The sequence below is a fragment of the Macaca nemestrina genome, chromosome 12 (assembly GCF_043159975.1).
Source record: "Macaca nemestrina isolate mMacNem1 chromosome 12, mMacNem.hap1, whole genome shotgun sequence".
Lineage (NCBI taxonomy): Eukaryota > Metazoa > Chordata > Mammalia > Primates > Cercopithecidae > Macaca > Macaca nemestrina.
Window position 1 is genome coordinate 130,435,911 of NC_092136.1, and position 14,362 is coordinate 130,450,272.

The window sequence follows — 14,362 nt, forward strand, 5'->3', positions numbered from 1 at the left end:
AAAAGAATGGTAGACTTAAGCACTGACATATCAATAATTAATTAAAAGACAATTGTCAAACTGGATTAAAATACTTGAATCAATCTGCTGTTTGTAAGAAATTCACAAACTACATGCAAGTTGAAAATAAAAGGTAGGAATAAGAGATCAACATTTTTAGCTTTCACATATGAATGATAACATGCAGTACTTACCTTTCTGTTCTTGTCTTATTTGACTTAACGTAATGTTCTCCAGGCTCATCCATATTGCTGCAAATAACAGGATTTCATTATTTTTTATGGATGAATAGTATTCAATTATCTATCTCTACCACATTTTCTTCATCTAATTATCTTATTGATGGACACTTAGGTTGATTCCATGTCTTGGCTACTGTGAACGGTGCTGCAATAAACATGCCAGTACAGATATCACTTCAACATACTGATTCCCTTTCTTCTGGATATACAGTTGACCCTTAAATAATGTGGGAGTTAAAGATGCTAGCCCCTGTGCGACTGAAAACTCACACATTAACTTCTGACTCCCCCCAAACTTAACGACCAATAGCCTATTGTTGACCAGAGCCTTACTGATAACATAAACAATTGACTAATAGATATTTTCTGTTATATGTATTATATACAGTATTCTTACAATAAAGTAAGCTAGAGAAAAAATTTATTAAAAAAATAAGGAAGAGAAATATATTTACTATGCATTAAGTAGAAATGGATCATCATAAAGGTTTTCATCCTTGCCTCTTCACATTAAGTAGGCTGATTAGGAGGAGGAAGGCGAGGGGTTGGTCCTGCGCTCTCAAAGATGGCTGAGGTTGAAGAGGTGTAAGAGGTTGAAGGGGAGGCAGGTAGGGCAGGCACACTTGGTGTAACCTTATGGAAATACATCATAATTTTTGTCTGACTTTTTTTTTCATTTCTCTAAAAGTGTTTCTATATGGTACTACTCCTGCTTTCATCAGTTGGTTTACTTTCAGTGCCCATGTCATAGAAGGGAGCACATTGTAAAAGAAGTCAAAAGCAGTCGTGAATAAGTGAAACCCTCCTGCCAGATCATCTAATGTCAATTTGTTTTCTGGCACTGCCTCTTCTATGTCTTCTTCCACATCATCTAGTACCGATTCAAAAGCGCTCATCTCCATGAAGTTGTCTTCTGTTAATTCCTCTGCTGTGGTGTTTATTAGATTTTGAATATCTCTGAGATTCATATCTTGAATCCCTTCATGTCCCACCTTTTTGATATATTCACAATCTCTTTGATGATTTCCTTGGTCTTCTCTGTTGTAAATCCTACGAAACCACGCACAGCATCTGGACACAGTTACCTCCAGCAGGAATCTATTGTTTTCCACCTGATGGCTTCTGTGGCCTCTTCTGTAACAATGATGGCATCTTTACTGGTGTAATCTTTTCAAACATTCATGATGTTCTCTTCCATAGAGTTGACAATCCTTTCCGTACACTACCAAGTGCAAATGAGCCTGATAACTCCCTGATCTAGAAGCTGAATTAGAGACATTGTGCTTGGGGGCAAGGAGGCCATTTCAGTGCCTTCAGTGCTGAACTTGCTGGGACCACTTGAGAAAAAGTATTCTTGTTGTCCAGGCCTTCTTGTTGTACAACCAAAAGACTGGCAGCTAGTGTTTATATTTTCCCTTCAAGGTCTGGAAGTTAGTAACTTTATGGATAAGGGCATTCTTGATCATAAACCTGACTACATTTGCACAAAATGGTCGAGTTAGTCTATCCTTTCCCTGCTTTAAATCCTAGTGCTCACTTCTCCTCCGTACTAATAAATGTCCTTTGTGGCCTCACCCAGAACCTCCCTCCACTAACTGGCACACTTATGTCTGCATTAAAAACTTGTTCAGGCAGATGTTTTTTCTCTTTGATGATTTTCTTTTTCTTTCTTTCTTTTTTTATTTTGGAGATGGAGTTTTGCTCTTGTTGCCCAGGCTGGAGTGCAGTAGAGCAATCTTGGCTCACTGCAACTACCGCCTCCTGGGTTCCAGCGATTCTCCTGCCTCAGCCTTCCGAGTAGCTGAGATTACAGGCATGCACCACCACGCCTGGCTAATTTTGTATTTTTAGTAGAGATGGGGTTTCTCCATGTTGGTCAGGCTGGTCTCGAACTCCCGACCTCAGGTGATCCACCCACCTTGGCCTTCCAAAGTGCTGGGATTACAGGCATGAGCTACCATGCGTGGCCTTCTCTTTGATGATTTTCTTAACAGCATTTGGGAATTTATTTGCTGTCTCTTGGTCAGCAGAAACTGCTTCTCCTGTTTTCTTGGCATTTTTAAAGCTAAACATCTTGTTAAAATTATCAAACTATCCTTTGCTGGCATTAAATTCTCCAGCTTTAGACCGTTCACCTTCCTATTGCTGCAAGTTGTCATATAATGACTGTTTTTTCTCCAATCATAGTGGAGTCTACAGGTATGCCTTTCTTATAGCAATCCTGAACCCACATAAAAGCTGCATTTTCAATATGAGATGAGAAGATATTAATATTTCACAAAAAGTGCAAGGTTTTCATGCCTGCTGGAATAGCTGCAGTGACAGGTTCACCATTTTTCTTTCCTTTCTTTCACAATGGTCTTTACACTGTATTCATTTGAAATGGTGGGCAACTACAGCTACACACCTCAATCTACAGTACATATTAAGTAAATCAACTTTTTCTTCTAATGTTGTGACTATTCTCTGCTTCTTGGAAGCATCTCTAGCATCACTAGTGGCTCTTTGTATGAGTTTCACAGTGTTATTCAACGTTCATGGTATTGCACTAAACACGATGAAAAATACGTGAGAACTGTGAGAGATCACTTTTTATTGTGCTATGCAATTTACTGGAAAGACAAACTGCCCACACAGAGATAATTAGTGTCACACGGTGTTTTAAGCAGATACTCACAATACTTGAGCTCACTGCAATAGCAACAGGAGGTGGCTACAAAATTATTACAGTAATACAATGTGTACTATAGTTCATTTTATGCAGTTATGATTTAATACTGCATTTTTATTTTTGTTTATGTTTCTCTTGATTTCCCCTGGCTTCATATATGGTCTTTAAGTGTTTGTGTGTGGGTTTTGATACATTTTAACTATTTATAATGAATTTGTATATATTTTATGGCAGTAAATGATAAAATAGACTAGTATCTACATGTATTTTATACATTCATGACATATCTTTTTTTTTCTTATTTGCTTAATATTTCTAAGCTATGTGGTTTCTCTATAAGGTTTTTCAAATATTTGCAAATCTCCAAAAAATTCTCCAATATATATATTTTTAAAAATCTACATATACATGGACCTGTGTAGGTCAAACCTCTGTTGTTTAAGGGTTAACTGTATACCTAGTAGTGGGATTGCTAGATCATATGGTAGTTTTATTTTTAGTTTTTTGAGGAATCTCCATACTGGTTTCCATAATGACTATATTAACTTACATTCTCACCAACAGTGTATAAAAGTTTCCTTTTCTCCTTAGTCAGCTCTTGTTATTTTTTGTTCTTTTGAGAATAGCCATTCTAACTGGGGTGAGACAGTATCTCATTGTGGTTTTGATTTGCATTTCCCTGATGATTAGTAATGTTCCGCACTTTTTATACACTTGTCGCCATTTGTATGTCTTTTGAGAAATGTCTATTGAGATAATTTGCTTATTAAAATTTTTCTTTGCTTTTGTGTTGTTTGAGTTCTGGATATTAATCTGTTGTCAGATTAATAGTTTACAAGTATTTTCTTTAGGTATAACTATAGGCTGGAAAGGTGGGGGGAAGAGGGGCTAGGAAGAGGTTGGTTAATGGATATAAAATTACAGCTAGACAGGAAGAATAAGTTCTAGTGTTTTTAGCCCTATAGAATACTATGATTAACAATAATCTATATTTTTCAGTAGCTATAGGAGAGGATTTTGAATCTTCCCAATACAAAGAAACGATAAACGTTTGAGGTGGTGGGTATGCTAATTACCCTGATTTGACCATTATAGGTTGTATATAGGTATCAAAATATCACACTGTATTCTATAAATATGTGCAATTATTATGTGTCAATTAAAAATAAAATAAAATGGGTAGGAATAGATAAATCATGCAAATGTTAATCAAAGGGAGGCAGAAATTGATATATTAATATAAGATAAATTAGACTTTAGAGTACAGTATGTTATAAGAGATAGAGAAGTACATTATTTAAAAAGATTCATCCCAAATATATATGTACCAGATAACAGAGCTGCAAAATATATGAAGCAAGAAATGGTACAACCAAAATGAGAATTAGGCAAATCCACAGTTATAGTTGGAAACTTCAACATTGCTCTATCAACAACTCATAAAACAATAAGAAAATTAGCAAAGATATAGAAGAACTCAACACCACCATCTACCAACAGGGTATATTCAACATTCATAGAACACTCAACAACAGCAGCTACACATTTTCTTAAATACCCATGGAACATATACCAAGATAGACTATCCTGGGCCACAAAACAAACTCAAATGATTTTGAAAAAATTAAAATTATACAGAGAGTGCTCTTTAACCACAATGGAATAAAAGTAGAAGTCAAAAGCAGAAAGATAACAGGAAATTTTCCAAAGACCTGGAAACTAAACCACACACTGCTAAATAATCTATGGGTCAAAGAAATTCTCCAGAGACATAAAAGTAGACATTGAATTGAATGAATATGAAAATACAACGTATCAGAATTTGTAGGACACAACTAAAGTGGTGCTGAGGATGACTTATAGTACCAAATTCAGACATTAGAAAAGGATCGGATCAATACTTCCACCAGAAGAAACTAGAAAAAGAAGACAGTAAACTCAAAGCAAGTAGAAGAAAAGAAATAATAAAAGCAAGAAGAGATAACTAGGAAATTAAAAACAGAAAATACAAGAGAGAAAATCAATGAAACAGATTACGCTTAGATGAGATCAAAAGAAATTGCCAAAAAAATTGCAGAGAAAAAACAGAGAGGACACAATTATCAATATTAGGAATGAAATAAGAGATAGCATTACATATCCTATGAATATCAAAAGGGTAATAAGGGGGTGCCGGGGAAACTGGATATCCATATGCAGATGAATAAAACTAGACCCCATCTCTCACCATATAAAATTAAATCAAGATGGATTAAAGATCTGACATTATGAAACTACTACAAGAAAACACTGGGGAACCCCTCCAGAACATTAGCCTGGGCACAGATTTCTTGGGTAATACCCCAAAAACACAGGCAACCAAAGCAAAAATGGACAAATGGGATCACATCAAGTTAATAAAACTTCTGCATTGCAAAGGAAACAAGTAACAAAGTAAAGACACAACTCACACAATGAGAGAAAATATTTGCAAACTATCCATCTGACAAGGGATTAATAACCAGAATATATAAAAAGCTCAAACAACTCAATAGGAAAATATTTAATACTATGACTTAAAATGAGCAAAAGATTTCAATAGACATTTCCCAAAAGAAGACATACAAAAGGCAAACAGGTATATAAAAGTGTGCTCAACATCACTGATCATCAGAAAAATGCAAATCAAAACTACAGTGAGAGATCATCTCATCCCAGTGAAAATGGCTTTTATACAAAAGACAGGCAATAACTAATGCTGGTGAGGATGTGGAGAGAAGGGAACTCTCATACGCTGTTGGTGGGAATGTACATTAGTACAACCACTATGGAGAACAGTTTGGAGATTCCTCAAAAAATTAAAAATGGAACTATCAAATGATCCAGAAATTCCACTGCTAGGTATATACCCCAAAGAATGGAAATCAGTATATCAAAGAGATATTTGCACTCCCATGTTTACTGTAGCACTGTGCATGGTAGCCAAGACTTGGAATCAACCTAAATGTCCATTGACAGATGAATGGATAAAGAAAATGTGATACATATGTACAATGGAGTACTATTCATCCATAAGAAGGAATGAGATCCTGTAATTTGCTACAACATAGATGGAACTGGAGGATATTATATTAAGTGAAATATACCAGGCATGGAAAGACAAACTCCACATGTTCTCACTCATCTGTGAGAACCAAAAATTAAAACAATTGAACTCATGGAGATAGACAGTAGAATGATGGCAACCAGGGACTGGGGAAGGTAGTAGGGAGGTGGAGGATGTGGGGATGTTAATGGGTGAAAAAATATAGTTAGGTATAATGAGTAAGATCTAGTATTTGATAGCACAACAGGGTGACTACAGCCAGCAATAATCTGTACATTTCAGAATGACTAAGAGTACAATTGGAATGTTCATAACATGAAAAAATGATGAATATTGGAGGTGGTGGATACTCTGTTGATCCTGATGTATTACACATTGTATGCCTGTATCAAAATACCTCATGTACCCCACAAATATATATACCTATTACATACCTATACAAATTAAAAATAAAGAAAAATTTTAAAAAGACAATAAAAGAATGCAGCAAACAACTCTACACGCAAAAATTTGGCAATGTTAACTATTACAACACACCCAATATAAAATGGATAATTTGAGTAGCCTTATAATTTTTAAGATAATTGAGTTTATAATTTAAAAACTTCCAATAAAGGAAACCTCCAGGCTTAGACTGTTTAGATAATTCTACCAAACATTTTTTAAAAAATGGATACTTTTGCTAACTAACACCTCTGTAGATCTTTGAAAGGGATCCACACAGTCTCTTTCAGAAAATAAAAGAGTACAGGTCACTTACCAATTTATTTTATGACTCTAGTATTACACTGATATAAAACAAGATAAACACAGTATCAAAAACCTACAGATTAATGTGTCTCATGAACATAGGTGCAAAAATCCTTAGTAAAACATTCACAAATAGAATTCAGCAATATATGGAAAGAATTAGATACTACGTGTTGTGATCTGAACGCTTGTGTCCCCCCAAAATTCATATGTTGAAACCTAATCACTGATGTGGTATATTAGGAGGTGGGGTCTTTGACGGGTTATTAGCTCATTCAGGATCTACCCTCATGAATGGGACTAGTGCCCTTATAAAGGAGACCCCAGAGAGCTGCCTTGCCTTTTCACCATACGACAGACACAGTGAGAAGGCACCATTTATGCACAAGGACATAGGCCCTCACCAGACTTCAAATTTGCTGGTAACTTGAACTTGGACTTCCTAGCCTCCTAAACTGTGAGGAATAAATTTCTGTCATTTATGCGCTAGCCAGTTTAGGGTGTTTTGTTATAGCAGTCCGAATAATCTAAGACACCATGACTAAGTAGAATTTATTCCATGGATACAAGCTTGTTCGATATTTGAAGTTAATCCACATAATCTACCATATTTGAAGACTTAAGAAGAAAAAACACATGATCATATTACTTAATGCAGAAAAAGTATTTGACAAAATTTAAGATCTGTTCATGATAGAAATTATCAGAAAAGTAGGAGTAGAGGTGAACTTCTTCAACTTGATAATGAGCATCTACAAAAACCAACACACAAACAAACAAAAAACTAGAGCTAACATTACACTTAATGGTGAAAGACTGAGTGCTTTCTCCCTAATATCAGGAATAAGACAAAGATGTCTGTGCTCCCTATCTCATTTAACATAGTGCTGGCCATTCTAGCCAGTGAAATAAGGCAAGAAAAGGAAATAAAATACATACAGTTCAGAAAAGAAGAAATAAAATGATTCCTATTTGCAGACAATGTAATTGCCTAGGTCGAAAATACCAAGTGTAGTCTTAAAGAAAACACTAAAAGCCATAAAAATTTATTGTTATTTCGATATACTAACAATAAACACTGGAATTAATAATACAACGCTCTTCGCAATTTCTCAAAAAAATTGAAATACTTAGGTGTAAATTTCACAAAACATGTGTGGGACTGTGATGTGAAAACCACAGAACACTAATGAAAAAAATTAAAGAATATCTAAACTAATGGAAGGCTGTACTGTGTTCAAGAATTAGAAGACTCAACATAGTAAAAATTTTAATTCTCTTCAGATTGATACACAAGCTTAATGCAATTCTTATCAAAATTCCAGCCAGCTTTTTTTTTAGATACGACAATAGGATTCTAAAATTTATATGGAAAGGTAAAGGAACCATAATAGCTAAAACAATTCTGTAAAAAGTAAAATGTGTAAAGGTAAAGCCATGGACAAATATAAAAACCAGTATTATAATAATTTTATTGGTTACTCCACTTTTTATTTATTTTCTATAGGATTTAAAAGAAAAATGAATAAAATAATTATGTATTTATGCTTTTGGGCACACAACGTTTAAAAATGTAATTTGGGAGGCTGAGGTGGGTGAATCATTTTAGATCAGGAGTTCAAGACCAGCCTGGCCAACATGGTGAAATCCTCTCTCTCCTAAAAATACAAAAATTAGCCAGGCATGGTGGTGCACTCCTGTAATCCCAGCTACTTGGGAGGCTGAGGCAGAAGCTTTGCTTGAATTGGGGAGGTGGAGGCTGCAGTTAGCTGAGAGTGCGCCGCTGCACTCCAGCCTGGGTGACAGAGCAAGACTCTGTCTCAAAAAAAAAAAAAAAAAAAAAAAAAAGATGTAATTTGTGACATCAATATCATAAAGAAGGGAGCAGAGCTTGACCGAAGTAGAGTTTCCATATGTAATTGTAGTTAAGTTGATATTAATTAAAAATAGATAATTGTAACAGTAAGATGTTATATGTAACCCCTGGCTAATCACAAATAAAATATATAAAATATACACAAAGTATACACTATATCTAAAAATTAACTCAAAGTCGGTCAAATATTTAAATGTAAGAGCAGAACTATAGAACTCCTTGAAGAAAGCAGGCTAAAGCCTTCATGACATAAGATTTGGTGAGGATTTCTTGGATCTGACACCAACAGCATGGGTAACAAAAGAGAAAAATAGATAATTTTGACTCAATCCAAATTAAAAACCTTTGCGCATCAAAGGACATTAAGAGAGTGAAAAAGCAACACACAGAGTGGGAGAAAATATTTGCAAATAATACATCTGTTAAGGGACTAATAGCCAGAACATATAATGAATTCGTGTAACTCAACCACAACAACAAAACAAATCAACCCAATTCAGAAATGGGCCAGTATATTGAATAGACGTTTTCCCAAAGACGATCTACAAATTTTCAACGAGCACATGAAAAGATGCTCAACATCACTAGTCATTAGGGAAATGAAAATCAAAATTCTATTTAGATACCACTTCACACCCATTAGGATGGTTATTATATGTATTTAAAACAGACAATCCCCAGAATGACAAGTGCTGGTGAGGAGGTGGAGAAATTAGAACACTTGTGCATTGCTGGTGGGGATGTAAAATGGTGCAGCTGCTGTGGAAAACTGTATGGTGGTTCCTCAAACATTTAAACATAAAATTACCATGGGATCCAGCAATTCCACTTCTAGGTATACACTCAAAAAAATTGACAGTAGGTACTCTAACAGATACTCGTACACCAGTGTTCATAGCAGCATTATTCATAATAGCCAAAAGATGGAAACTATCCAATTGTTCATCAATGTATAAATAGATAAACAAAATGTGGTATAAGCATACAATAGATTATATTCATTTATTAATTTTTTTTTTTCTGAGACAGAATCTCACTCTATTTCCTAGGCTGGAGTGCAATGGCGCAATTTCGGCTCACCTGCAACCTCTGCCTCCTGGGTCCAAGCGATCCTCCTGCCTCAGCCTCCCGAGTAGCTGGGACTACAGGCATGTGCCACTAAACCTGGCTAATTTTTGTATTTTTAGTAGCGATGGGGCTTCACCGTGTTGGCCAGACTGGTCTTGAACTCCTGACCTCAGGTGATCCGCCCACCTCGGTCTCCTAAAGTGCTGGGATTACAGGTCTGAGCCACTGCGCCCAGCCAGATATTCATTCTTAAAAGAAATGAAATTCTTACACATGGCACTACATGCATAAAGCTTGAGGACATTATGCTAAGTAAACCAGACACGAAAGGACAAATATCGTATTATTTCACTTATAAGAGGTACCTTAAGTAGACAAAATCGGAAACAAGAAAGTATATAGGTTATCAGGGGCTGACGGAATGAAATTATTTTTTGATGGGTATAGAGTTTCTGTTTGGGTTGATGAAAGTGTTCTGGAAATGGACAGTGATGATGGTTGTACAACCATCTGTGAATGTACTTAATGGCACTGAATTGTACATTTAAGATGGTTAAAATAGTAAGTTTTATGTTATGTATACTTTATCACAATAAAAAGCAACATATTAGAAAAAATAACTCATTCACATAGTTCTTTATATGCTTTTGCACCCATTTTCTTTGATTCTCTGGGTTATAGCCCCTTGCCATCCACTTCTAGATACCCTGGGTTTATCCTGTCATAACACTCTTGCCAGAGAGCTGTAGTGTTTGATTATATTGTCCTCTTCACCAACCTGCAAGTTTTTAGAGAGCAGATTTTCTTTCTCTTGTTCACAGTTGTGTCCCAGGATCTATTTTGGTGTCTAGCAAGCAGTAAATGCTCAAATACTTCTTGAAAGAATCATTAACTACTCACAGATGTGTAAAATGATAGAAGACACAAGTCTTGTGACTCTAGGTCTAATCCCCATTTATTGGGACAATCCAACATTTTCTAATGATCTCTCTACTTCTAGTACACTACTTCTATCATTTGAGCTGTATCTGTTTATAGATACGAAAGGTAGCTTTGTCTTTAAAGAAATAGCTTGTATGGGCATGTCACTTTAAGGATTAATGGTAAATCCCAGTACAATCTTTGGAGGAGGTTTCTTCTTGTATACCTGACGTTGCCTTTCCCTCATTACCTATAAAATGACCTATAGAAGTAATAAGGCAGAGTCTCCTAGGCAAAAATGGAATTGACAGATCAGTGCAAGTCTGTTCAGGAGTATTTTCTAATTTAATCACCTATTATTATATTCTTCCCTGAAGGTTTCTTGTTATGCTGCAATGCAAAGAATGTCCAAGGAATTATAGTCAAAACTTATGTCAGTTCAATACCAAAAACATATGTGTTTCCAAATCATAGTTTTCAAATACATTATTTTTAAACATTTGTCTATTTTGGCATTTTGCAGGCTATAAAATGAAAATATAGCTGAGAAGCAAGAGGCATTCTGGCCCAGGTCCCAGATGAGAGGGAAGGGTGGCTTGAGAGGTGAATGTATTTGTTGTGTGAACACAGAATGTGATGGGCGAACTATTGGGAGAGGCTGCACAGGTGGTGCTGTCTTGCTTATTCCCAGCAGAGGGTGCTTTCAGCCTGTGTGAAGCCTCCTGGGTTCTCCCAGCATTCTTCCATCCTTGCGGTTTTCTATTCTTGTTATTACTTTTAAGTCTCAGCTTTGGTGGCCATCACCTTAGGGAAAAGCATCTAGATCTGAGGTTTGGCCAACAATTCAAGGTTTATTGAGAAACGCTGTGTTCACTTTATCAGGCTGGAGGAAGTTCTCTCTAGTTGTAACCAAAGGCCTGGGGACAGGAACTAAAATTAACAAAAAACTTTGCAAGGCAAACAGCTCCACCTCTTCTCCCAGACCCAGCTTCCTGTTCTCTTTGAACAGTTGGCTTTGAAATCACACCTAGTTTCTCCAGGTTGCAGAGAAATGTGGGAGTACGCGAGATTGTTTCAATATGGCTGACTTGGAGAACTGTGTGTCCCAGACTAAATTATCTGAGCGTGTGAGAGGATGACAGGTAAGAAAGACAGGGGAGTAATATATCTTTCATTTGACAGCAAGCTAACGGACATCTTTGTAGCTCACAGGAGAACCCTGGGAAATGCCAGGCAGTCATGAATGCTAAAGCCTTTGGGATTCCTGCCAAGGAGAGGTGACCTACGTGCTCCAGGCCATAACAATTTCACAGGCCACACCAAGAGTGACAGGTTGGCTTACGCTGGAGGTTTTACACTTTGTATGTCTGAAGGCACTGTTTCAGCCACCCTGCCCTCCCCAACACCCACTTTTGCAACCATCTCCACCCCCAGAGACGTTTGAAGACAAAACTTTTAAACTTTCAGTGGTAGTATTCAACTACCCATGTGAATGCAAACGGGGAGGTTGTGGAAAGTCTGTGGTTTCCAGCATAGACAGCTGCTGGGAGTGTTAAATCATGAATTTCTTGCTTTAAAAGGTCAAGTCTCTTATTAACAGCGGCTTGAATGGGAATCAGGCCTTGTGGCTAAGCGTGGGGGATAAGAGGGGAAAAGGGACATTTTGCTGAGTCCCTGAAATTTGCTAGGTGCTTTTTCTCCTCTGGCAACAACACAGCCCAGTGACATCAGGACAATCATCTTTTACTATGTAGTGAACTTAAGAAAGTTTAAGAACCCCATCCAAAGTCACAGTCAGGATTAGGGCCAGAATTGGACACAGGTCTGTCTGTGAACAAATTTCTGATTCATTTTACCCATCGATACTGAGCTCCTTGGGATTTAAGGAGATCAAAACCTTCCCATATGTGTAACGTGGTTTCCTTCCTAGGGAAAGTGCAGATAGACTTGGGAAGCTGAAATCAAATTGTTATGTGGAATAATGGCTGATGAGAAACAGGCACACTTGGGCCATAGCTTCTTTCTAGGTATCAAGGCTGAAGCCTGGACTTGTTCCCCAGATTGCTTTTTTTGTGGGAAGGTACAGACTGGGCCAATATGGTCTCAGAGTCGTATTAACCTGAGCCTAATCTACAAAATCTCTGCACCCCATATAGAAGGCTCTGGGGTTTCTGAGAAGAAAATCCTCTCTTGAAGAGTCTGATTGGAGCGTTATTGCAGCCCCTAGGAAGGAGGGCACCTAGGCAAAAATAAGAAATCATTGGGTCTACAGAGCAAAACATGCTGTATTCAAGTGTGTTCTACTGAGCAGCTTTTCCTAGCACAGATTCTGGGGACATGACTATGATGATGATGACAGAAGGCTGGGCTAAATGAGGCACACATGGAGTGGACTTGGGTTTGTTCACGTGAAACTAGCTGATCTCCTGGAATGGAGTGAAGTGGGAACTGAAGAAAGCTGGGCAGGTGATATGGAAGAGACAGAACCTAGGAGCTGGGAGAACTTCAGCTGGGATGGGAGGCCGTTGGCCTCTGGGCAGCCAGTAGTGGAGCTGCTCATTGTCCCTGAAGTCATTCACAGGGTCCCACCATGAGCCAAACCTCCTCGGTCATGGAGGGAGGCTTTCTAAGACCCTGTCCTTTTGCACAAAGAGAAGGTAAAAGTATTCCTCCAGATATAATTCAGTTAAAGCCCCAGGGTACAGTGGGGCCTGTAACCTTTATGTCTTCTTGCCTTGACTCATCTGTTCTTCACTCTTGGGGTGTTCTTCCCTGCCTCCCATCATTGGGCAAGTCCCACTTATTTTCCAAGTCCCGCTTGTCATTTCCCTTCTCATTCTTCCTCCTTACTGTCAAACGCAGGCACCCAAATAAAACGTTGGTGAGTGAAAGCTGAGTTTCTTGCATGCCATGGGGGGAAGAACATGACACTGATGGAGTTCTTGTAGCGTCTTGGAGGGAGGAGGGCAAGGCCGGGCTAGTTCTGAGGTTGTGAAGTCTTGTTTGAGGCGGGCCTTTCAATGCAGAAGCTTGATTAGGATTGGGTAAAGATTATGAGTGGTGGACGCAGAAGGGGAGGGTTTTGGCAGGAAGTCTGGGAGTGATTTGGAGCATAGAGCATCACTCGATGCTATCTATTGAAAAGTTGAGCAATTTTAAGTGGATTTTTAGGAATATTCAGATAAAGATGTAAATCCTTTTCTTTCTGGGCAACGTTTTTTGGAATGATAAAGTCATGTCAATGAAGACAGTGGAAGAGCCAAACCACATGGCTGTGTGGTTTTGGTTCTCACCAGCTGTAGAAAAACATTTTCCTCCATGACAGACACAGTCATTTATTCAAATCCTACCACAGCACCCTTCAAGGAGGGCTGTAGCTCTGAGTCTCTGCCTGCCCCTCATGTGGGCTCCTTGAGGGCAGGGACAGAGCTGGCAACCATTCAAATGTATAAACATTGACAATGTTCTAGAATAAATGAAAGAAAACTTGTCCAAATGTGGCCCCTACACCAGACGTAGGTTGCATTGCAGTTTACAGAGAAATCCTACCACAGAGGCTCAATTCTACTGCTCCTATCTTCTCTTCTGCGGCCCTACCTCTTGCTCTCAAAGACAGGAGAAAAACGTGATCAATACGGAGGGAAGAAAAAATATGAAACTACAATCCGTTGCATCTAGTCTTTAATCAGAAGTGTGGATATATATTTCTGACATGGGGAAAAGGTCGAAATCGGCATTTAAAAATGTGA

At 37.7% G+C, this 14,362-nt stretch overlaps 1 protein-coding gene across 1 annotated transcript in view; it reads left to right on the forward strand.

The window, feature by feature from the left end:
• The window catches only part of LOC105476177 (neurotrimin), a 1,408,523-nt gene that overhangs the window by 91,738 nt on the left and 1,302,423 nt on the right, over positions 1–14,362 (forward strand). The window lies entirely within an intron of this gene.